Source organism: Dreissena polymorpha, chromosome 7 (assembly GCF_020536995.1).
Source record: "Dreissena polymorpha isolate Duluth1 chromosome 7, UMN_Dpol_1.0, whole genome shotgun sequence".
Lineage (NCBI taxonomy): Eukaryota > Metazoa > Mollusca > Bivalvia > Myida > Dreissenidae > Dreissena > Dreissena polymorpha.
Genome location: NC_068361.1, coordinates 75,044,256 through 75,070,263, shown reverse-complemented (window position 1 = coordinate 75,070,263; position 26,008 = coordinate 75,044,256). Strand labels below are relative to the sequence as shown.

General features: G+C 39.9%; 1 protein-coding gene across 2 annotated transcripts in view; it reads left to right on the top strand.

The window, feature by feature from the left end:
• The window catches only part of LOC127837041 (apical junction component 1 homolog), a 223,371-nt gene that overhangs the window by 8,214 nt on the left and 189,149 nt on the right, over positions 1-26,008 (top strand). The window contains exon 2 of one of the 2 annotated variants that reach the window (XM_052363797.1): positions 15,318-15,389. The exons of the other annotated variant lie outside the window; for it this stretch is intronic. The gene's annotated coding sequence lies outside the window, so the exon portion shown is untranslated. The remainder of the gene's footprint in view (positions 1-15,317; positions 15,390-26,008) is intronic. 2 annotated transcript variants of the gene reach the window in all.

Genomic DNA, 26,008 nt, shown 5'->3' with positions numbered 1-26,008 from the left:
ATCGCTCTTTAATGTTAAACATCCGTCCTCCGACTAGTGTCATCCTTAAATTAAATTTAAGTGCAATCCTATTTGCCAGGTGTTGAACAATCAATATTAAATCTGCATTATAGAGTTAAACACGACAGTGTGCAGGTGCGTGAAGTTGGCTCACCGTTCGACGTTCGACATTATTTCAACATTCAAATTACCGAATGTCGAGCTGGCTCGGCATTCCAGCTCGAAAATTCAGTTCGGCATTCGCATATAGTGTTGTATGCTTATTTTCGAATGTCGAGCTGGTTCGGCATTGCAGCTCGACATTCAGTTCGGCATTCGCATACAGTGTTGTATGCTTATTTTCGAATGTCGAGCTGGCTCGGCATTCCAGCTCGACATTCAGTTCGGCAATCGCATATAGTGTTGAACATTTTTTTGAATGTCGAGCTGGCTCGGCATACCAGCTCGACATTCAGTTCGAAATTCGGATATAGTGTTGTACAATAATTTTTTAATGACGAGCTGGCTCGGCATTCCAGCTCGACATTCAGTTCGACATTCGGATATAGTGTTGTACATTAATTTTTGAATGACGAGCTGGCTCGGTATTCCAGCTCGACATTCAGTTCGACATTCGGAGATAGTGTTGTACAATGTTTTGTGAATGTCGAGCTGGCTCGGCATTCCAGCTCGACATTAAGTTCGGCAATCGCATATAGTTTTGTATGCTTATTTTCGAATGTCGAGCTGGCTCGGCATTCCAGCTCGACATTCAGTTCGGCATTCGCATATAGTGGTGTATGCTTATTATCGAATGTCGAGCTGGCTCGGCATTCCAGCTCGACATTCAGTTCGACATTCGGAGAGAATGATGTACAATAATTTTTGAATGACGAGCTGGCTCGGCATTCCAGCTCGACATTCAGTTCGACATTCGGAGAAAGAGTTGTACAATAATTTTTGAATGACGAGCTGGCTCGGCATGCCAGCTCGACATTCAGTTCGACATTCGGAGAAAGAGTTGTGCAATAATTTTTGAATGACGAGCTGGCTCGGCATGCCAGCTCGACATTCAGTTCGACATTCGGAGAAAGAGTTGTACAATTTTTTTTTGAATGTCGAGCTGGCTCGGAATTCCAGCTCGACATTCAGTTCGGCATTCGCAAATAGTGTTGTATGCTTACTTTTGAATGTCGAGCTTCCACATTCGGAGATAGTGTTGAACATTACTTCTTGAATGACGAGCTAGTTCGGCATTCCAGCTCGACATTCAGTTCGACATTCGCATATATTGTTGTACAATAATTTTTGAATGACGAGCTGGCTCGGCATTCCAGCTCGACATTCAGTTCGACATTCGGAGAAAGTGTTGTACAATTTTTTTGAATGTCGAGCTGGCTCGGCATTCCAGCTCGACATTCAGCTCGGCATTCGCATATAGTATTGTACAATAATTTTTGAATGACGAGCTGGCTCGGCATTCCAGCTCGACATTCAGTTCGGCATTCGCATATAGTGTTGTATGCTTATTTTCGAATATCGAGCTGGCTCGGCATTCCAGCTCGTCATTCAGTTCGGCATTCGCATATAGTGTTGTATGCTTATTTTTGAATGTCGAGCTGGCACGGCATTCCAGCTCGACATTCAATTCGGCATTCGCATATAGTGTTGTATGCTTATTTTCGAATGTCTAGCTGGCTCGTCATTCCAGCTCGACATTCAGTTCGACATTCGGAGATAGTGTTGAACAATACTTTTTGAATGACGAGCTGGTTCGGCATTCCAGCTCGACATTCATTTCGACAATTGTATATAGTGTTGTACAATAGTTTTTGAATGACGAGCTGGCTCGGCATTCCAGCTCGACATTCAGTTTGACATTCGGAGACAGTGTTGTACAATAATTTTTGAATGACGAGCTGGCTCGGCATTCCAGCTCGACATTCAGTTCGACATTCGGAGAACGTGTTGTACAATAATTTTTAAATGACGAGCTGGCTCGGCATTCCAGCTCGACATTCAGTTCGACATTCAGATATACTTTTGTACATTTTTTTTCAATGTCGAGCTGGCTCGGCATTCCAGCTCGACTTTCAGTTCGACATTCAGATATAGTGCTGTAAAATAATTTTTGAAAGGAGAGCTAACTGGGCATTCCAGCTCGACATTCAGCTCGGCATTCGCATATAGTATTGTACAATAATTTTTAAATGTCGAGCTGATCGATGGACGACCAACCGATGACCGACGGACGGGAGAGGGATAACCGATGGACGACCGGGAGATGGATAAGGGACGACCGATGGACGACCGACGGACGGACATTGACAGACAATCGACGACCGATGGACGGCAAACAGTTGGACGAGGGACGACCGATGGACGACCGATCGACGAGGGACGATTTATGGACGACCGATAGACGACCAAAGGTTGGGCGAGGGATGACATATGACGAACGACTTTTGGACGAGGGATAACCGATGGACGACCGACAGACGGATAAGGGACGACCGATGGACAACCGACGGACGGACAAGGGCAGACAATTGACGACCGATGTACGGGCAACAGTTGGACGAGGGACGACCAATGGACGACCGATCGACGAGGGACGACCGATGGACGACCGACTCTCGGGCGAGGGACGACATATGGACGAACGACGGTTGGGCGAGGGACGACCGATTGACGACCGATAGTCGACCGTTGGACGACTGTTAAACGACCGATGGACGACCTATGGGCGACCAACGGTTGGGCGAGGGACGTCATATTGACGAACGACGGTTGGACGAGGGACGACCGGTGGACGACCGATGGACAACCGATGGACGACCGACTGTATGGCGAGGGCCGACCGATGGATAAACGACGGCCGTCCATATGTCGGCCCTCTTCTAACCGTCGGACGTCCATCGGTCGTCCCTCGTCCAACCGTCGGCCGTCCATCGGTCGTCTCTCGCCAATTAAGTAAACAAACTATAGACAACAATAGTAAACAATACTATAAGCGAATGCCGAACTGAATGTCGAGCTGGAATGCCGAGCCAGCTAGACATTCGAAAATATGCATACAACACTATATGCGAATGCCGAACTGAATGTCGAGCTGGAATGCCGAGCCAGCTCGTCATTCAAAAATTATTGTACAATACTATATGCGAATGCCGAGCTGAATGTCGAGCTGGAATGCCGAGCCAGCTCGACATTCGAAAATATGTATATAACACTATTTGCGAATGCCAAACTGAATGTCGAGCTGGAATGCCGAGCCAGCTCGTCATTCAAAAATTATTGTACAACACTTTCTCCGAATGTCGAACTAAATGTCGAGCTGGAATGCCGAGCCAGCTCGTCATTCAAAAATTATTTTACAGCACCATCTCCGAATGTCGAACTGAATGTCGAGCTGGAATGCCGAGTGAGCTTTTCATTCAAAAATTATTGTACAACACTATATCCGAATGTCGAACTGAATGTCGAGCTGGAATGCCGAGCCAGCTCGTCATTCAAAATAAGCATACAACACTGTAAGCGAATGCCGAACTGAATGTCGAGCTGGAATGCCGAGCCAGCTCGTCATTCAAAAATAAGCATACAACACTGTATGCGAATACCGAATTGAATGTCGAGCTGGAATGCCGAGCCAGCTCGTCATTCAAAAATAAGCATACAACACTGTATGCGAATGCCGAACTGAATGCCGAGCCGGAATGCCGAGCCAGCTCGTCATTCAAAAATTATTGTACAACACTTTCTCCGAATGTCGAACTGAATGTCGAGCTGGAATGCCGAGCCAGCTCGTCATTCAAAAATTATTGTACAACACAATCTCCGAATGTCGAACTGGATGTCGAGCTGGAATGCCGAGCCAGCTCGTCATTCAAAAATTATTGTACAACACTATATCCGAATGTCGAACTGAATGTCGAGCTGGAATGCCGAGCCAGCTCGTCATTCAAAAATTAGTGTACAACACTATATGCGAATGTCGAACTGAATGTCGAGCTGGAATGCCGAACCAGCTCGTCATTCAAAAAGTATTGTTCAACACTATCTCCGAATGTCGAACTGAATGTCGAGCTGGGATGCCGAGCCAGCTCGACATTCGAAAACAAGCATACAACACTATAAGCGTATGCCGAACTGAATGTCGAGCTGGAATGCCGAGCCAGCTCGACATTCGAAAATAAGCATACAACACTGTATGCGAATGCCGAACTGAATGTCGAGCTGGAATGCCGTGTCAGCTCGACATTCGAAAATAAGCATACAACACTAAATGCGAATGCCGAACTGAATGTCGAGCTGGAATGCCGAGCCAGCTCGTCATTCAAAAATTATTGTACAATACTATATGCGAATGCCGAACTGAATGTCGAGATGGAATGCCGAGCCAGCTCGACATTCGAAAATATGCATACAACACTATTTGCGAATGCCGAACTGAATGTCGAGCTGGAATGCCGAGCCAGCTCGTCATTCAAAAATTATTTTACAACACTTTCTCCGAAAGTCGAACTGAATGTCGAGCTGGAATGCCGAGCCAGCTCGTCATTCAAAAATTATTGTACAACACTATATCCGAATGTCGAACTGAATGTCGAGCTGGAATGCCGAGCCAGCTCGTCATTCAAAAATAAGCATACAACACCTTAAGCGAATGCCGAACTGAATGTCGAGCTGGAATGCCGAACCAGCTCGTCATTCAAAAATAAGCATACAATACTATTTGCGAATGCCGAACTGAATGTCGAGCTGGAATGCCGAGCCAGCTCGTCATTCAAAAATTATTGTACAACACTTTATCCGAATGTCGAACTGAATGTCGAGCTGGAATGCCGAACCAGCTCGTCATTCAAAAATTATTTTTCAACACCATCTCCGAATGTCGAACTGAATGTCGAGCTGGAATGCCGAGCCAGCTCGTCATTCAAAAATTATTGTACAACACTATATCCGAATGTTGAACTGAATGTCGAGCTGGAATGCCGAGCCAGCTCGTCATTCAAAAATAAGCATACAACACTATATGCGAATGCCGAATTGAATGTCGAGCTGGAATGCCGAACCAGCTCGTCATTTAAAAATAAGCATACAACACTATTTGCAAATGCCGAACTGAATGTCGAGCTGGAATGCCGAGCCAGCTCGACATTCAAAAATTATTGTACAACACTATTTTCGAATGTCGAACTGAATGTCGAGCTGGAATGCTGAGCCAGCTCGACATTCAAAAATAAGCATACAACACTATTTGCGAATGCCGAACTGAATGTCGAGCTGGAGTGCCGAGCCAACTCGACATTAAAAAAAATGTACAACACTTTCTCTGAATGTCGAACTAAATGTGGAGCTGGAATGCCGAGCCAGCTCGTCATTAAAAAATTATTGTACAACTCTCTCTCCGAATGTCGAACTGAATGTCGAGCTGGAATGCCGAGCCAGCTCGTCATTGAAAAATTATTGCACAACATTATCTCCGAATGTCGAACTGAATGGCGAGCTGGAATGCCGAGCCAGCTCGACATTCGAAAATATGACAACACTATATGCGAATGCCGCACTGAATGTCGAGCTGGAATGCCGAGCCAGCTCGACGTTCGAAAATAAGCATACAGAACTATATGCGATTGCCGAACTGAATGTCGCGCTGGAATGCCGAGCCAGCTCGACATTAAAAAATATGTGAAACACTATATACGAATGTCGAACTGAATGACGAGCTGGAATGCCGAGCCAGCTCGTCATTCAAAAATTATTGTACAACACTATATCCGAATGTCGAACTGAATGTCGAGCTGGAATGCCGAGCCAGCTCGACATTCAAAAAAAAAATTGTACAACACTATATACGAATGTCGAACTGAATGGCGAGCTGGAATGCCGAGCCAGCTCGACATTCGAAAATAGGCATACACCCTTATATGCGATTGCCGAACTGAATGTCGAGCTGGAATGCCGAGCCAGCTCGACATTCGAAAATAAACATACAACACTATTTGCGAATGCCGAACTGAATGTCGAGCTGGAATGCCGAGCCAGCTCGACATTCAAAAATTATTGTACAACACTAAATCCGAATGTCGAACTGAATGTCGAGCTGGAATGCCGAGCCAGCTCGACATTCGAAAATAAGCATACAACACTGTATGCGAATGCCGAACTGAATGTCGAGCTGGATGCCGAGCCAGCTCGACATTCGAAAATAAGCATACAACACTATATGCGAATGCCGAACTGAATGTCGAGCTGGAATGCCGAGCCAGCTGGACATTCGGTTATTTGAATGTTGAACTAATGTCGAACGTCGAACGGCAAGCCAACTTCACGCACCTCGACAGTGCTTTACGTATGTCGTAGAAAGGGTAAGGCGTTGACTATGGTGCAATGTAGAGCGCATGAGTAAAATCTGCTTACCACGAGCAATTAAACACGAAATACATAACAAGTAACAGAATATTATGAAAAAGGAATATTTTAAGTTTTAATTTATCGAAAGTTAAACGAGTGCCAGGTAAAACGCCATGGTGATCACACATAGACATGTACAGGGGAGACGATGTTCGTGCGGCTGCTAAAAGCAGATGTGGGCTTTAATGTGTTTTTATTAACAGGAACCCCTTTAAATGTATGAAAGCAGCGTAATATAATTCAAATGTTTTAAAATATGTTTTAGCATATTTTACGTTATATTACCGATTTTAATTTGAAAATTCAAAAGGCAAAAAAGGGACGCGTCCCAAACAGGGCAGTTTGCTGTCCCTTAGTATTTCGCACCGGAAATATGGTCTTGAAAAAGGGAATGCCGTGACACCTCTTGGTTCCTGCGATTTGAGAATTTTAGAAACTTAATAAAATATAAGATTGACAATCATATCACTTTGAAGGAATGTATGACTAGCATGACCCCTAAATCTAGAATGTTTGTGTTTGAAAACCATGATATTTACGGTAGAACATGAACTTGAGAATGCGAATACATCGGCATTTGTATAAATGCCAAGCATAAACATGCACTGATTTTATGAATTAACAGATAGTGGGAGAAACAAGCGCAGGCTTTTAAAAACCAAGCGTGCGATGAAGCTCAATACCAACTATAGTGAACCGTTAAATATGCAATGCCACCTCCGGAATGCTTGATGACAACATGATGCAAATGTCGTGCAAATATTCCTCCACAAAATGCTATTTCAAATAGTGCACCACAAAATCCCCTGGCAAATAGTGCACCACACGGAGTAGATATTCTTTGTGATAAAATGTTAAGACATTTCTGAAATTGTGTTTGATGTATTGTTGCCTGTCGGCCTGCGCACGACTATTATCTGATCCGGTAACAAGGAATTCAAGGTTCTTATCATAATCTTTGCCGTCGCTGCCGTTTTGACGCAATGGCGTCATTTCCTGTTAATTTGTGTTTTGACGTCAATATATAAAATTGTTTTGTTAAGTAACATAAAGAAAATGTAGCCATTTTGTAAAAACAACCATTGAAAAAGCCTTTTGAACAAAATATATGAAGAAATAGTGAAACTTTTTCTTTAATAATATTTTCTATATACGGTTGTTAAACAAAAGTATGTCTTCATCTTGTGTCTATAGAAAAACGAGCGAATATCGTGTTAAGACAAATTATTCATTTTATTGAAGACTAATTCCAAAAAGAAAATATTTCCGAACTTGCGATTCATGTCTTAAACCTGGTATAAACATATTTGCTTCCTTAGTATGCCATTGTGATTATTATACATATGTATCTCTCAACAAATGGCAGTTCTCCATTTTCGAACACGATTTGATATTGACAGCACATCGGATATAGCAGACGCTCGTTAACCCTTTCAGTGCTGGAACCGAATTTTGAAGTTCTTTGCAAACAGTTTGGATCCAGATGAGACGCCACAGAACGTGGCGTATCATCAGGATCCAAACTGTTTGCTATTCTGATAGTATTCTTTGAAAAAAATCAAAGAAAATGCTAATTTTAGAAATTCAGCAGACGACATTTTTTGCAGACGACAAATTTCACAGCATTCAAAGGGTTAAAAGTCGATTTACCCTCATTGTGTACACACCGGTCTCATGGTGACAATAACATAGTGACGTCACCATCTATGTATAGAATGGATTTACCCTAGGCTACTGTATTAAGTTCGGACCCTGACCGAATCAGTACGGTTCTGTTTGCTTAAGCGTTTTACCAGCCGATCGCGGCATATCAGCATCACCAACAAGTGAGCCTCACTTTGTGAAAGGGTTTTGATGCTTGTGTGTAAAGTGTCGTCTCAGATTAGACTGTGCAGTCCACACAGGCTAATCAGAGACGACACTTTCGCCTAAACTAGATTTTTGGTAAGAAGACACATCCTTTGAACAAAAAGCTTCCTCAAGTCGGAACTTTATGCACATGCATTAAACCCCCTTTTTCAAAGAGCGAAACTTATATACACAATGCGAGGTTCCGCCATATTTCAAGGCGAAGACGCATAACAGATATAACACCTGTCGGATTTGCGATGAGTCATTCACATGCAGTATGTTGATGTTCGTGTAATCATTGGATAGAATCAATTACAGCAATATGTACCTGAACTATAACGATAGATAAAGAGCTTGTACGAAAGAAGTGACCTTAAATAGGATATATAGGGGTGCAACGATATACCGGTATAGTATACGGTATACCGCGGTACATTCAAACGGTATATCGTATCGCCGTACGGTATTGCACTATTAATTGAAATGCCATAGGTTGTTTTTAACCCAGCAAATTGCGGCTTGATGGTCAGAAATTGTGTAAGACTCAAATTTAAACGCTTGGTATTGGCATGCATGATTGTGACATGTTTATTCGCGAAAATATGTTATGAGATTATGTTTAATCAATATTTGCATTTGCATATGGTGGGGAATTTATAAACCGCAGTAACACGGCATTAGCAGCATGGTTCATTTGTTATACAAAATAACCGAAACATAAACAATGAGTCGAATTTTTGTTTATATATATATAACGAGGTGTATATGTAACTAAGACCGCTGAAATGCTGATCTTGGCACATTTTCGAATCTCTATACATTTTCGATTTCGAACGAATTGCAAAACCTTGGTATCAAACAACGCAGAAGACTTTATACTAAAGGAATACATCGATGCGTGTTCGCATAAGTCTACCAAAACTCTAAGCCAAATATATGGTTTAATAGTCGAATTGCTAGGAAAATCTTCCTTAAAATTTCCCATAAAACGTGAAGCATAAAACGGTGCCATAAGACTACCCATACCAGTACCCATAGTTTGTAAATAGCTGTTATTATTGATATCAAAACAGTATTTTTCAAGAACAACTACCAGAACAACTTGCAGTAAGTTGCTTACATCATAAATATTAATTGATTATGAATAGTTTCTTATCTGAGAAAATATGTACATTCTTCTATTTCAACAAGTAACAAAGAAGCAGTCAATTTCCAATTAAACATTCTTTATCTTAATTATAAAGTATGTGTGGGTCTTAATCATACGATTGTAAATGTTGTATTACTTGATTTAAGACATGAGCTAAGTATTTCGAGATATTTTCAGTGCTGCAACTGTAAGTAGACACGTTGGGTCGTTATCCAAGTGGTAGACTGTCATCAAATGGTTTTTGTGTGTGACTGTGTGTGTGTTGTTGTTTTAATAAATGTTATTTCAGTCAAATTCGTTACGTATAATTTATATAATTTAAAATAACTTTTCAATTCGCAACTTGACATTTAGTTAATATGGATACGGTAGTGACACTAAACTGTTATGTGAAGTAAAGATGGAAAATAATAAATACATGTTCAAGATGTAAACTATCAGCGTTCCATTTCTGTTCATACTTCATTCGTTTGCATTGATACGTAAATTCAGTTCGGGTGTGCTTCATCGAAATATAGATGCATTGCAATACAGGTGTAACCGTATGGTTGTATCCCTTCTAGAATATTAACTGCACTTCAAGTTATATAACATTTAACACTGTACTTAAGCAGTGAGGATTACTCAGAATAGATGTGAACTGTGCTCTATGAAAAATGGTTTTATGCATGTGCGTAACGTGTCGTCCCAGATTGGCCTGTGCAGTCCGTGCAGGCTAATCAGGGGCGACATTTTCCGCCTTATCTGGATTTTCGTAAAGAAGAGTCTTCCTTTTAAAGAAAACAATACATTAAAAGCGGAAAGTGTCAACACTGATTTGCGTATGCGAACTGCACAGGCTAATCTGGGTCGATACTTTAGGCACATGCATTAAACCCCCATTTCACAGAACGCGACTCACATACTTGAAGTCAAACGATAGCAAACATGTCCTTGTGATATTTGTAGAGATTTCCATGTTATTTTGCCGTCCTCCTCAGATGTGGGAAAAGTGCAAGATACTAGAGACGCCCCTTTCTGTGTGTTCTAGTCTGAAGCGTCTTAGGGTTAGTGTCTCGTGTTTGAGCTTGGACTCGAATCTTAGAAGCCATATTATTATTGTATATCATAGGCTCATAGCTGGTTATAGTCATCTGTAAAAGAGAACACCGTCGCAAAAATCTACGGCATATTCAAAAACCGCTTGTTGTTTGTTAACTGTTGAAATTGCGGCATATTCAAAAAGGGCTTGTTGTTTGGTAACTTTTGGAATTGTTTCTTACTACCGGCACCAGTAACCAGGAAACGGCGGCGGCAGCGGCGTGGTCATTTTGTTTGACTGCCTGCTTAGCACTGGAATCGAATAGAATGTAAAGCCCTATGTGGAATTTCAAGCCCTATGTGAAAGCTACTTGCATTTTGCCCCCATTGCTTTTTCTTGCAATTGACGCGTCATTAAAACTTTCTTTACTGAACAAGGATAAATATAGTAATTTTCAACTCAAAATTGATTTCATAGTACGCATACATGCATAATAATTATAATTATTGAAAATATAATGTATTGTTATGAAATGTTAATCGGATCATCGTAGGAACGCGTATTTCAGTAAACGCATTAACACGTACACTAATGAACTCGCCATTTTTCTTAACCCACAGCGGATTTTCACAAATATTTTCTTGCTTTGGTAATTGGTTCCTGTGAGGATTGAACTTGAAGTATGCACGGATATATTCAGGCAGACGAATGATCAATATCGAAATCTGGTTGTTAAACAATAATAGTAATGATTATTTGATGGACAGTGTGTGGTGTCGACATCAGATTCATGGTGGTGGAGGTAATTGAGGTCGGTTTGGTGGCACATGTACTGGTGATGACGATGGTAGCGATGTAAATGATGATGATAGTAGTAATGGTTGATGCGGTTGTAATGGAAGTCGTAATCATGGTTGTGAAATTAGTGGAGTTAATTGTGGTTGTCATGGTAGCGGTGTTGGTAGTGGTGGTCAATCGTGATTATGATGATTATGATGATTATCATTATGCTTTCCTGGAACAATTGGTAGTGGTTGTATCGATCGTTATGATGATAACTATTGTGACTGTTGCTGCTGATGATGTTGACGATGATTATAATGATAACGATAAAGGTGGCATATCAGTTGGGTCCGAAATGGCAGACGGGAAGTTGATAATAGCAGTTGTTGGTGGTTATGATGGTTCTTGTTGTAAAAGTATGGCAAAAATTAACACTATCAGTTGTGTTGGTCAATCAAATGGGGCTCATCTAAAAAGCACACATCCTTTGGAAATATTCTCTATACATGTATGATTGGCAACTCAGGGGCGTGTTATATACTTGTTTTCCTATAACTCGAACCAATTGATACTCTCACACCCACAATCAAATGCATATATTATGTATTGCTTGTTGAACACTTATTGCTGTCTTGTACAGATCACTGTAAGCTCACTAGAACACCTAGTGTTCACGTGAAGCTTTTAGGATAATGTTATGTTCGTCTTCCGTCAATCCGTGCGTGATGGCGTGCGTACAAGTTTCCTTCACACGACTTTTGCGCCTTAGACGCTTGACAGATTTTAAGGAAACTTCACGGGAATGACCATCCGATCCTTGAAAACTTGAAAAATTTTCTTTGAAATTGCAATGGCCATGGATTGGCGAAAAAGGGCCATGCCCTAGAGGCCACATGCTTTAGATGTACTTTGTATAGCAAACGTCAAGGCAAAGATGTGTAAAATCTTACATGTATCGTCGTATGGTAGGCCCTTTACCAACTTGTTCAGGTGTTGTCCCTGGGGTTAAAATTGGCCTCACCCGGACGTTCTCTTCTTGCTATCATATGTTAGGTATTTGGCATGTGAAGTCTTATGCTTGTTCTCTTCCAAGCTTTTTAAATAATGCCAATGTTGTAAACAATGGCCCGCCCTGTGGATTGCTTGTTTCCCTTATATGTAGTAAGTGTGCAATTTTCAAATATCAGATTCCGCAATGCACAGTTATTGTATTTTATCGAACAACGTGTGGTGGTCCTCTGTCAAGTTTGCTCAAATCATGTACTTGGGATCAATATTGGCCATATCCTGAGGGCATCTTGTTTCTCTGATTCGTGTATGGGCCGCGCTCTGTGAAAAAGGGGGTTTCATGCATGTGCGTAAAGTGTCGTCCCAGATTAGCCTGTGCAGTCCGCACAGGCTAATCAGGGACGACACTTTTCGCTTTTATGATATTTTTCGCTTAAAGAAAGTCTCTTCTTAGCAATAGTCAAGTTTAGCCGAAAAGTGTAGTCCCTAAATAGCCTGTGCGGACTGCATAGGCTAATCTGTGACGTCACTTTACACACATTTCAAGGAGGTTTTCATCCGAATTATTTTCTTGTTTTTCAAGTTTGAGTCATTACTTTGAATCGGACCGAATCACATCGCCGAATATTCGAATTATTTAAACATACAATATATTTAACAAAATGTATTCACTATTTTGCGTTAAGTTATTGTAAGGGACAATACCCATGACTATCGTAGTAAACGAGTAGTCTCCCATGGTATACTCAATACGACAAGGCTCCTTCATAGACGATATTTGTATTCTTTAAAGGTAGAACCGTTCATTATTTGTCACATTAAAGTGATAAAATCAAAATTGTAGTTCCTGACTGTTCAATAATTCAAAGTATATCCACCCCCTAAATTTCTGCTTTTACAGCATTGTGCGCTAAAAGGAAGTTTCGTTTAAGCGAAAATAGTGAATAGTCAAGGGGGAAAGCGTAAAGCCTGTGTGGACTACACAGGCTAATCAGGGACGACACTTTACACACATGCATGAAGCCCCGTTTTCGCAGAGCGAGGTTCACATGCAGTTCTCATACCGATATCATTCGATCAGTTTGTATGCATGGAAGAAAGTCAAAGTGCCTTTGTATTATTATCTATACAGATGTTACGGTAACATACGGTTGAATGTTTGAGTTGTAAAGATGGGTTGTGCTTATTTACATACAGCTAGGGTTGTAAGTACAGACATTCATTTGCAAGATCATGTGATGCGGGTTTAGTTGTAGTGAATAATCGTCTTATAAAGAACGATATGTCGAGGTTTTATTCCAGAGCCCCGGAAGGTCCAAATCGTTGTTTACTGGCTTCGAAAGCAAATATACTCAAAATCGATAGTTTCAGAGACAATAATCGCCCTAACTGTTTGTCATCGCTTACAAGCCAGTTTTCTCGTTTGTGCGGGCAATGGGAATAATAAAGTGGTCTTATAACTTTATGAGCTCCAAGTGCCAACGTTCTGTGATTCTAATCAATACCTGACATGAATTTCGCTACAGCTGCATTGCATTATATTGTCCTCAAATAATGCGTTTTTCAGTCACGTGGTCTGACAACTGCCCATGAGGTTTATTATATCCAGCTATATCGTATTGAGCGACTGGAAAATTCCAGATGAAAGCTCGTTCAGTTGACAATTAAATTCCTAAAGCAGATATCTTAAGTTATGTTATCGAAACTATTGTTACATTAAATAATGTGTGTGTTTGACACTCTGTTAAAATTAAACATTAATACGGATGCCGCGTGGGGGGATACAAACGGTTTGACAACGTTTGAACAGGTAAACAGTTATCGTACTTGTTCAGCTGAGACAACGTGTCAAGTCGTGCGCTGCTTTTTTGAACAGGACTTTAAGTTGTTTAGGATCATCTCGGCGATAAAACTTAAGGCTGCGTGGTTTTATTTTCGTTTTCAATACGAATGAGTTGTGCGAAAATGGGTCTTATGCCATATGCGGTCAGCGTAGCTCCAAACCAGACTGACCAGAGGCTAACATGTCCGCTATAAAGTCACGCACAGTTCCGTGGTCTCAATAGTGGACATCGTAGCGAATGCGCAAGCTGGTCTGGAGCTTCGCTGGACGCATACGGCATAAGACCTTTTTCGCATGACGCTCGTCAACTTAGCTGTCATCTGTACGTTATTTTATCTTGTTTTGTTCTTTTTATCGCGTTTAAACCCACAGATTTGTGTTTACAGTTGCTATTAAATTACCAAGATTTACTTTACTTCATCACCGGATTTACTTGTTCTTTGGCTTTTATCGACATGTATACAAGCGAAAATACAAATGAAATCCAACTTAAAATCGTTAAAAAAAATAACGATTAAGAAAGTGTTAATCGTATTTTTTCTGTACACGCTTCTGCTGGTGATGCCATTTAAGTCACACAGTACATACTCTGTTCGTTCTGTCTGCACGAAGCGTAAACGTAATTCATTAGAAACAAACGAAATAGTTTAAGTGAAATACCAGCACATGTAATTTATTTAATTAGAAAATTGGCTTTTTTAAAATAAATAAAATCCAGCTCACATAACGTACTTGTTTTTTTAAATACTAATTAAGTAAAACAGATCTACTCTTACAATTGCTAATCCAGTTAAATGTTAATCCATTAATCGGCTACAGGCGCGTGTTTTTTGGGGAGGCTAAGAGCTAGATTAACGCATGTTTTTTTTTAAATGTCGTTTGCATTTCCTAAAAGTGATCCGAGCTTCGTAAAGTGAATATTATCAATGCCAATGGAAAGTGCCTTAGTGTCGTTGCATAGTGCTTATTATGGGGTACACATGATTATTTTTATTATAAGTTATATTTTAGAAACTGGTTTATTTTCGTTAAATTTAAAGATGTTATTCAAGTTTTGTGATTTTATTTTCTTATTTTTGTATATGTTTGATAATGATCTACATGTCCGATGATCGGTGATTAAACAGTTGCATAGTATGCTACCTTCTGACAGCAAATATGGGGTCAATATATGTTATGTGAAAGAATTTAGCTTGCAGGTTCAGTGTCTAAATATCTAAGACCAGACATAACTATAACACACTATGAATTTCGTTTATTTTCAGGTTTAATGAAAATGCGAATACAAGTTTCCTAGGAAACCGACGACATACAGAGAACGCACTCATACCTTGCAGGTAAGCATAATATACTTATATAAGACCGTGAAAACTAACTGCTTGAATCGAACATCAAATTTAAAGGGAGACAAATCTGTTCTTGTTGAATTTTGCAGAGTTACTTTTCCTCGGGCATATTTTCATGTCCCTTGGGAAAGTTAAAAAACAAGCATCAAAATGAGTTCAAGCAGCTAAGTAGTATTATAAGTAAGTATTTTTAATATGATATGTATTCTGAGGACTATTATGCTACACAGAAAAGATTGCATCAGTCAACCAAGTGTTTACATAAGTATTTGTTCTGAGAAAACGGGGCTTTATGTATGAGCGTAAAGTGTCTACTCAGATTAGCCTGTGAAGTCCGCACATGCTGCTAATCAGGGACAACACTTTCCGCTCTTATGGTATTTTTTGTTTAAAGGAAGTCTCTTCTACACGAAAATCCAGTTAAGGTGGAAAGTGTCGTCCCTGATTTGCCTGTGCGGACTGCACAGGCTAATCTGGGACGACACTTTACGAACATGCATTAAACCTAGTTTTCTCAAAACACGACTCATTTAAATTTATGTTAAATAGCAGTGCGCCTGTCTGTTCCATTATCAGCACTGCCCTCTTCAACGGGATTCCTCTCATTGCACGAATACTGTACAGAGAGCTTTGGCAGTCAATAAACATCATCAATACTAACTTCAGCCGTACCATAATTATCTTCAATACAAGCATCAGTATGTGTCATCATAATCAATCACTGGCGGTGGTGGTCACCAAAGTTCGGTTAATAATAGCGTCGAAAATTGTGGTGGTCACCAAAGTTGGGTTTATACCAGAGTCAACGTGATGTAATTACACGCGTTCTTTTATCTCTAAAAATCTTCAATAAGAGCGTTTTGTGTAAATAATGTTACTTATATCAGTTTCAGGGCGGCAACTTGTATATGCATTTATCAGATTTTAAATAAATCAGAATCACGATTGTATTTCTTTCAAATGATCTTATGCATACACTGTGATACCACATACACTTAACATCATGAAACCTCGTATAACATTACAACGACCACAGTCTCATGAGTAACTGTTACAGTTAACCCATTTAAGCCTAGCGGACTCTCCCATCCTTCTAAAGTTGATCAATTTATTTCCAAAATTAGGGATATCTAGTATATTTTTTTATATATTTAGAATATTTCTTCCTTTAAGCAAACAGAGCAGACCCAGATGAGACGCCGCATCATGCGGTGTCTTATCGGGGTCTACGCTGTTTGCAAAGGCCTAAATGGGTTAACAATGGGGGAAGATGGTGCGCGAATGAAATAATACGTTTACATCAACTATACATGTAAAGTATATAACCACTGCCTTGGTCTGCTTAAGTGTATACGAGTTTAGAACAATAATGAAAATCAAAACTATTTTCAAAAGCATGTTCATTTAACGCGTAAGGAAAACTTAAAACGATAACTTTTATATATAACTTTTATATAGCATACATTTTAGCTGTACGTAGACTACATTTATATGTTTCTTTAAATAAACAAATGTACAAATGTACCGTATTACTCACCTGAGTGTGCAATGTTACCAAAGAGTTCTCATTCGCAAATACGTTTCTGCCATGTCTTGGTTTCGTAAGTAATGCAGTGTCTTGCCTCGAAAATCAATCTTGCGTAATGCGATAGTCAGACCAGAGATGGGCGTGGTAATTAATTAAGGTCCGCGTTCTATCAAATTATACAGGGCTAATTTAGAGATTTAATCAGAAAATTTCTATAATCAAAAAGTTCAGCGTCCGGTTTTCGACCTTGACTCTAGCTAGCTCTTTCAACGAGTTGTTTCAATTGTTCGAATCGAAAAACATGTATTTGTACAAAGTTGGTGTAAAATATTGTATTTGAAGGTTGAACAAAACCAACAATATTCAAGCATCTTTAATGACGATTGTGTATTTTGTTGAGCCAGACTATGTCTTCAAAAGATGCAGGATGATTTTGATACAAACAATTAATTTCCGGTGTCATTAGCATTTTTTAGTTTCCACCATAATTTAACCACTTCCATGTCAGGCGAACAAACTCGCATGTCTCATATTTTCGACTGACATATTTTCTATGTAAGCATTTATTTGCTGTTTTTTTTTTTTATAAATGATTATTTAATTATTTCTTAATGGATATTTGCTGTTTCCTATGACTGATTATTTAATTATGGAAAAATTCAAATCATGTTTTCTGAACGAAAAATAAATTGATGGTCAATGATTTTTTCCGCAATTTCGTAAAACCAATATAAGCTATTAATAAGGCATTTATTTTTAAAATGAATTATTTATTGAAAGATGAATTTCCCACGAACAACATATTTATTAAAAAACAAAGCAACACCGTGACTTTGAAACAAACCGAAACGCTTCCTGGTTTTATTAAATAAAACAATATACTTTTCTAAAACAAAACGAGGTTAACAAAAACGACCACAACTATTTGCTCCATGTTCAGTAACATTACAACATTTTAACCCTTTCAGTGCGGGAACCGAATTTTGAAGGCCTTTGCAAACAGTTTGGATCCTGATGAGACGTCACGTTTTGGATCCTGATGAGACGCCACAGAACGTGGCGTCTCATCAGGATCCAAACTGTTTGCTATTCTGATAGTATTCTTTGAAAAAATCGAAGAAAATTCTAATTTTAGAAATTCAGCAGACGACATTTTAGCAGAAGACAAATTACCCAGCATGCAAAGGGTTAAATACTCAAAGTAGTAAGCGGTTGTTTTCATTTCACATCATTAACCGTAAAAAATTATAATGTACGTTGTTGTCAATTAAAGCCAGAGTGCGAGATCGCCTTATGTGCAAAGACGACCGATAGGGTCTTTTCGCTGTCAGTAGGAACATTATTTGTCTAGACGGACGAGTTAGATCTTTATCTGACAACTGCTTCTTTTGACACGAAATTGTCATGTAACAGGAAGTTGCTCATGTCGCGTCTGTAGATTTAAATTAACACTGTACAAAAATATTGACCAAAAATGTTTTTCTCATAAACTGCACACGTGTGAAATTTGCGTATTTTTATATAAGTCGTGCTCTGTGAAAAGGGGGTTTAATGCATGTGAAGTCCGCACTGGCTAATCAGGGAAGACGTTTTCCGCCTAAGCTGGCTTTTTGCGAAGAAGAGACTTTCTTGAAACGAAAAATATCATAAAAGCGTAAAGTGTCGTCCCTGATTAGCCTGTGCGGAGTGCACAGGCTAATCTGAGACGACACTACGCACATGCATTAAACCCCTTTTTCACAGAGCACGGCCCATATAAATTTTCTTTCCTCGGATTGATGATATGCAATCAAGTACATAAACAGTTGAGATAACTGGCCACACGCTAAAAGACATTGACAGATAACTGACTAAAAAGTTAAACATTTTTTCCTTGACACAAAATATATGATAGCTTGTTCATTATGACTCAACTGCCTTAAGGGTAAAATCTCCTTGAAAGATTAAGAAGAATAGCATGCTTAAAGCAGCAGTAGCGAGGTTTTACTAAATATAAAATGTGATATGAAGAAACTTTTTTCAAATATCTTACACATCAAATTGTAAACAACAAATCAGCATTGACATCAGTTACAATAATAGCATTATTTTACTACTTTGTAGCTTAATTTAGTATGCGAGGCTGGAGAGGTATGGCGTTAATCCGCATGTAAATCTATTTTCATTCATACCAGGTGTTTTCGAACATACACATTGTAAATACGATTTTTTTTAAACAAAAGCAATCATCAGCAAAATAAAAATCAATTGTTTTGATCGGAACCTTAATGCTCATTTAAGATATATAGAGTTATTTTTTATGGACTGAGGATTCATCTGTAAACGGAATGTGTCCTTTTAATTCGACCATTTTAATTTTATGACGTAACATACATTGTATAAAATCAATCAGATGCCGTGTAACTATGTAAACACATGTTTTCTTGTAACCAGTTCAATAGTGAAAGTCTTGAGTTTGAACATATTGCCACGGATCGACCTGGTTACCAATGGCAAGCCGCAATGTTATATGATACTGGCGCATACTAATTGACACGCATGTTTTTCTTTTTATGTTATATTTTTTGGACATAGTGCTGTACACTTTGTTTACCCTAAGGGCTTATCTGTATATGTAAATGTTGACACATACGTGATTTACAGTGATTATTTTACATGTTTATTTTAAGGGGTAGAACGCGTACTTCGACAGATTCGGATCGATTGCACAATTGCACTTTACAGAATGACAAAGCTACATAACAAAACGCTGTTTCTACATTTGAACATTAATGCATCACAAAAAACATCGCCCACTTGGTGCAAAAAGGTACCATGTGCCATTGAAATTAGAGGCACATGCTGTCGTTTTTTTCACCGATTGGGCGAAACTGTTTAATACACTGAGTGTACAGATCAGGCCCATCATTGGCCTTCCATGTTCTTATATCCGCCCTATTGGGGAAAAAAAAGTTTCATGTTTAATTCAAATTTAATGACACACGGTACCTTTTTGCCCCAATGGGGCGATATATTTTCCCAAATAATAAACTGTTTGAGACGCACGTTTATTGGTCTTATTTACACCTTAAGTTAAGACGAGCAGAAGAATCTTTACAATACGGTATACTGGTTCAATTCGTTTCTGTGCAGTATTGAAAAGGTCACATTTTATGTTTTCTTTATCGCCCCCTGGGAGCAAAAAGGTACCATGTGGCATTGAAATAAGAAGGCACATGGTACCTTTTTGAACCAATGGGGCGTTGTGTACTATGCATCTAATATCAGGGCTTTTTTTCCTTCTTTATGAGTGGCCGTGGAAGGACATTTCACAATTTTGAAAAGGACAATTCACAAACCTAACATGGCCGTGAATTTTTACAAAATGGGCCATTTTTCACAATTTTAATAATTTCACGACTCGGTTTTTCACAATTTTAAGAAGTTCGCGACTCAATTTTTCACAATTTTGAAAAGTTTCGCGACTCAATTTGTCACAATTTTGAAAAGATTGCAACTCATTTTTTCACAATTTTGAAAAGTTCGCGACTCATTTTTTCACAAAATAAGGGGGCCAGGGCCGCTTCACAAAGTCAGGAAAAAAAGCCCTGATGCATCTAATATAGCATGCTGGCTATTTGAAACTTGCTTTAGACAGTAACTCTTGCAAAGAAGTGAATTTTGGATTTGTAGTTCTAAACATGGTTTCATGACCTAAGATAAGTCTTAAAAACCAGGTGTTGATACCAACCGTGTCACTCATTGCGTCCGCCATTCTTGTACAAGTATCTTTATACATGCCATTTACATATATAATGTTTATCCCATTTTATTCGTCGGACACTTATTTTCGTTGATTTTCATTGGTCCGCGAAATCACATGTATATAGAAAAGATTTACGTCCGAAGTCTTAAATCGGACAATATAAAAACAGCAACGAATTGAAGATCCAACAAATATGGCCGATCGTAAGTATCCGCGAAATTTAGTGTCAATGAAAATAAATGAATTGACCCCATTCACAGACACATCGCGCGCCCCTACCTTGGCGGTTATTATGTTGCCTAAATAAGGACATAAACACACTATAAAGTTTCAAAATACATTATTTTTGTCCATATAAATGATCTCGAAAGGTTTTCGAATACATTTGGGCCGTGGCTAATCAGGGACGACACTCTCCGCTTTTATGATATTTTTCGTTTACAGAAAGTCTTTTCGTAGCAAAAATCAAGCTTAGGCGGAAAGTGTCGTCCCTGATAAGCCTGTGCGGACTGCACATTTTAATCTGGGACGAGACTTTACGCACATGCATTAAACCCCCTTTTCACAGAGCACAACTCATTTACATTACATTTGATCATATTCACCTGCTTCTGAAACCACATACAAGTCGAAGAGATAAATTAACATGTTCGGACTTTTTAAATAAATAATGTTGCTAACCCATATGCAATTTAATGATGGGGTCTGTTGTGTGTGTGTTTGTGTGTAGTTTATAACTTCTTTCTAAGTTAATTAATGAACGAAATTTTGCTACATTTGTAGTGGCCGATGTTTTTGCAGTCTCTATGAGTATGAAGGAACAAATATCGCAACATTGGTGCAAAAACGTACCATGTGCTATTTAAATTTTAATGTCACATGGTAACTTTTTGCATAAATGGTGCAATATGTCACCAACATATCGAGCTTGCGCCAAGTTACATACTTGTTTATTTACTTAAAGTTTTAGCCGAGTCTATCGTTCGGTAAACTATCAATATTGACAGTTTGATAGATTCTTTTGCAGCTTATCAAGTCAACTATTTATATAATCATTTTCCTTTGCCATATCTGTTGCACACACGGAGCCATATCGCCGACTGTCGCGCGACCTCGATAATGAGACAATACGCATTATCAGAACTCGGAAAACAATAGACGCGTATGCATTTCGTATTCATTTCATTATCTCGATATCGATTACCGAATTTAAAACGGCAACTTAATCGCTTCATTGATCAGAATTACTGCATGGTATTACTTGTAATAGTGGGAAAGCTACACTTCAATATAGTACGGTACCTGTAATTTAGTACAACAAGTTAGTGGTTTATACCGTTTAGATTTCAATCAAACTGCGATAAACATGGAGATTAAATTACAAAACGCCGAAAAAACACAGTCAATCCGACTGTAAATGTATAAACCCTTTTAAATTGTGTTAAGCCGACACTGTTTTCTATACCACAAACGATGCGTTCACTGTATTTCCCTCGAGTGACAGCTTTAAATGTCTATTTTTAGCTTATTGTATCACGTGGCGAAACAGGAATGTCTCATTGGTTTTATCGACTATGTATGGTACAGAGAGAGGCCATACTTTTTGCTCGATATACATCGACCAACGTAGCATACAGTGGTTTTCGTTTCGGAAAAATACATGGCAGAACCGGGCCTAAATTGGATAAAGTGTTTACTAGCTGTGCTCAATAATGGAATATACATGAAAATAGTGCAATATCGGTGTAAATTTTGATATTAAAATTGATAAAAGTCTCTTGGGATCAGTTAAATAAATACGGGAATGTGTATCGCGTTGATAAATTTAATCAGGTAAACCGTGTTTATGTTTACATACAATCTTATGAGAGGTAAACATCAAAAGGATGGATAGATTGCCGTCAGGGGGTGGTATGCCTGGGGGAGCCGGGGCGGATGGGGCGTTTGAAAGGTTTCTTACTGCAGCCATAGCAACCATCATCACCATCATGTTTTCGTGGCGGCTGCTGGGGGAAGAAGACGAGGCGAGTGGTCGTAATTCGGGTTCAGTAGGGGCGCGTGCAATAAGAAACAAATCGCCGCATAAGCATTATGGCGAAGAAAGTAGATCTACGGTGTCGCCTGCTAATCGGCCGAATTTGTCTGCTTCATCAGCCGGCATTTGCGATATTGACATTTCCGATGATGAACATAATACACACCGCTCGTGCGAGGTTTCAAAATCAACTTTACCAGATATTGATCAACCCGTTGAACGCGAAGTCATAGTGCACGATCAACAGATACCGATGTACGCTCAACAACAGCCCCGAGGCGGTTGCGAGCAGCCGACGTCAGACGAAAATGTGTCATCCGTTTCAATACCAGACGACAATATGACAGTGGACACGCTGACCAGCTGGGATGAATACAAATGGGAGGAAGAAACGGGGATCGAACATGATGACGTTATTGTTACGCGCCGCACCGTTCGAGATTTTGTCTCAAATAGGTCTCCAAAATCCTCTTATGACCATTCAGACTCGGGTGATAATTCTTTAGACCACATGTCCGGTGTAAATGTAAATATTGAAGTTACAAATCATAATCAAAGTCAGTCAGTCCCGTTCTCGCAGCGGTTTGCCAATTTTGAGTATAAAGACACCGGGGGCGACAGTGGCTACATTGACCTATATCCGGACAGTGATAGTGATCGGATGGATTCGAGTGACGAAGAAGATGAATACGAAATCCAGGTGTCGGACTCGGACTCAGACGAAGAGGACGCCAGTGCCGGGTCATTTTACGGGGTCACCACATTGGACACTATTATGGAAGAAATCGAAATGGACGCAAGTGATGACGTCATAATAGCGCTTGACAAAAGAAGTAGTAACCGTCAAGATGTAGACAGTGCGTACATTTCTTCAATTTGTGATGAGGATGATAACACTATGGAAACAAATAAATGTGATAATTCTGTACAAGGTGTACGAGATGCACGCGCCATAGAGTGTTTAGCAAATAACAACGGGGTTGTTTGTGAACAGAATAATTCACCAGACTTTGTAAATAGCTCGCGCGTTAATGGTAACGATGGTAGCGAAAATTCTCGAGTTACTGCAACCGATTTCTTAACTACGGAAAACACAATGACGCAGTCTGTTCAAAATGAATTGCATTTGAAACCCAACCATGCGAATACGGTTGAATGTAATTTAACGCTTGAAAACTTACCGAAATCTGACATGAAAAATACTTCAGCGGATTTGCAGCAGGTTTGTGACATGAATATAAATCAGACTGGGACCGTGAGCGATTACCTGGCGTTAAATGAAATCAGAAATGCCACAGCTGATCCGAGTGTGATAAGCAATGACAAACAGGTGGTAAATAAAATAACGACGATAAAAGTTGCAAATAGTAGTTATAAACCAAATAAAATGAAATTAAAACTCACTGAAGATGAATCCAAGATTTCAGATTTGTCAGACGACAGTTTGCCTCCTTCACCTGTGCGCACGTGCGCGCTTGACAATTTGGCGGACGCGTTTTCAGATACCGAATCGTGCAGCAGTGAGTCGGTAATACGGTGCTTAGCGTAAAATCTAATGAAAGCGAGAGTTGCAATATGGATCAATATGTCTTCCCGGCAAATAGATCTAATAAAACCGTGTCCCCAGCGGGCAACACTTTACCGATATTTTTCGATTCAAGCCTTGTCAGCGGCAATAAATATGATAACTTTTCACTAGTCAGCGGTTTTCTTAATGACAGTTTGAACAGTTTATTGAGCGCGAACACAGAGAGCCAAAGTGATACCGAAAGTAGTTCAGATCGGGAATGTACGGGTCAAGGCGTGGTACTGATATTGACAAAGCCGGGGAAGTATTAGACAGTTTAAATGATATAGCAATTAGTGACGAATCTGACCATTCATCCATGAGAATCTTTATCCGTCGCGCAAACAGACACAGAGGAGAAGGAACTAAACGGACACGCGACTAGTTCCGACTCTATCGTTAACCCCGCGAAAATCAGTACGACGACAACGACAACAATGCTGGCGATGACGATAATCCACACGGCGACGAGGGTAACGCGGGTGACGAACAAATTGACGTCTACGACCATGCCGCCGACGATGACTGCGGTCCGACGGCGGGTATTCTGACAACTCCGATCCGCCGCTGCGCGAGTACGACCCGAACGACTTGGCGGACTTCAATCTCGATAGTGACGACGACTCCTTTTTCCTCGTCAACGACGACCATTCGCGTGACGTGGATTCTTCATCCGGCGACGACGAAGGTAAACTGCGAAACTTCGAAACTTTCACGAACCTCAACTCCGTCGACTGTCGCAAGAATACGGCGACGCGGTTGTCTCCCATGCATTGAGCGAGGACGCGCGAGGTTTCAAATTTTCGCACACCGAAAACGTTAGTACCGAGTTCAAGAGGAGGGGCTATTTTACGGACCGGAGCTACGCGTCCGACCCGGACCATCTGTCGCCGATTACTTCGGAAGACGATGAGATTAAGTCAGCGGAGAATGAAAAAATGAAAGTTTAACCTGCCAAAGTACGCACCACAAGTCACCGTCAGCTAAAAGCAGCAGTTATGAAGACGCAGCGCTGTCAGACCCGGGGAAAGTCGAAGAAGGCCATTATGACGATGAATCTTGTACCCGGCCAAACATTGATTTTTCAAAGTACATAATTAATAGCGATTTTAGCCATATAGTAGAAAACATACCGTTTCCCGAAGATTTGGACTTTGTTGAAAGTCTTCCAACTGAAACTCGCGATTTGGCACCAATCGATAAAGACCAATTGGTTACTAATATTGACCCGCGATCTGAAATCGATAACCAAGGTAATAACATGGACATATTAGGTGAGGAAGACGTGAATAATTTAGAGAGTAGTAATGGACAGCTTGATACCGTTTGGAGCTTAACGGAACAGATTGAGAGTTTGACTCAGAGTGACATTATATTGGGCAATGAGGTCGGCAGTGGTTTGAACAGTGTTTCTGAGCCGAGATCGCACATGCTACCAATAATGTGCGCGTTTCGAACACAGACGAACACGCTATAGTGCATTCAATTATCATCACTGAGCAAATTGTAAAAGCAAAAGTGAAGGGATGTGAGGACATTTTAAGTAGCGAAAGCGTTATAAACGAGGACACTCAACCAATTGTGACGCAAGGAGATATTCAGCGTGAACGTTTCCATGGAATTAAGTCATTAATACCTCGAGCAAGGAACGCTAGAGTTGAAACAAACTTCGATGTCGATATCGATAATCATCATTTACCACAGTTTCAGCCGAGAAAGAGACCAATATCGATGA